Below are 1,266 nucleotides of genomic sequence, written 5' to 3' on the forward strand. Positions count from 1 at the left end.
ATAACAAACATGTTCATTATATACTGAATATTTAACCTGTAGATACATTAATTCATCAGTGGTCATAAAAGCAATTTTATTTGCAGGCTAGAAAAAACTGAAATGCAATCACGGCAACACATCAAATGCTGTAAATTACAAAGTTCTCTCTGATTCTCTCTCCTCTGATCTCGAGCACGTGGTTCAGTGGTGGAGGTCGTGGCTGGTTACCTTTAATGTATCTAAAACCAAACTCCTATCTTTACATCATCAACGCTCTGATCCCCATCTGGCATCAATTGAAATGGATGGCTCTCGTCTGGGAGAAGCCCCGTGTTTTTACAAGCCTCTAAGTTTGTCCTTTACTCCTGATCTGAAATGGAACACGTACATCAAGTCTGTTGCCAAGGTCGCTACAAAGATGGTGGGATCCTTCTACCGCTCCAGAAGATATCTCACTACTGATGCAATTCTCTATCTATCTATATAAAAGCCAAATACGTCCAAGGATGGAATACTGTTGCCATATCCGGGCAGGAGCTGCTAAAAACAGCCTATCCTGCCTTGACAGAGTACAAAATAGACTCCGTGGCTTAGTGGGGGATTCCCTTTTCTCTTCCCTGCAACCTCTCTCCCACAGAAAAGACGTTGCGAGCCTATCCTTGTTTTATCGTTATTTCCATTCCCACTCTTTATCTGTGCCTAAATCAAAACGTGGATTCCATGAACAAAGCTTCTTTCTTAGAACTGCACGCCTGTGGAACTCTGTTCCGTCTTCCTGCTTCCCACCTGACTACAACTTGGATGTGTTCAAGTCCAACGTTAACAAATTCCTAATGAACCGCCCCCTTAAGTACACACTTCATCAAATCTCCACACTACCGTACTGTACTTGCAATAACCCTTATCCCTGAGTGGTTTCCGGGCCTCGATAAGTGGTGACCACCGTGTAAAAAAAAAAATTCTTCATTTTATTATTATTCTATTTTATTTTTTACTTTTATAATATTAAAGTAAATCAATGTGAACACGTGCATTGACAACTATCTTATATAGCGTAACGTTTCAATTGTTGTATAATCGTCACACGTGCATAAACCTTCCACCATGCGTGATTGTAATTCATCGTTAATCCGTAAAACCTCAGTTCGAAATCGTGACTAACCTTCGTGTAATAATTTAGGAACTTTGTTTCTTCTTTTAAACGTTCGTTTTTGGTTTTACTCAATTGTAAGGTTTCCATTTACTTGAGTTCATATATTATAGTAGTTTATATATTATTGTTAA

This window comes from Euprymna scolopes, chromosome 9 (assembly GCF_053919585.1).
Source record: "Euprymna scolopes isolate OS-2025 chromosome 9, ASM5391958v1, whole genome shotgun sequence".
Classification (NCBI taxonomy): Eukaryota; Metazoa; Mollusca; class Cephalopoda; order Sepiida; family Sepiolidae; genus Euprymna; species Euprymna scolopes.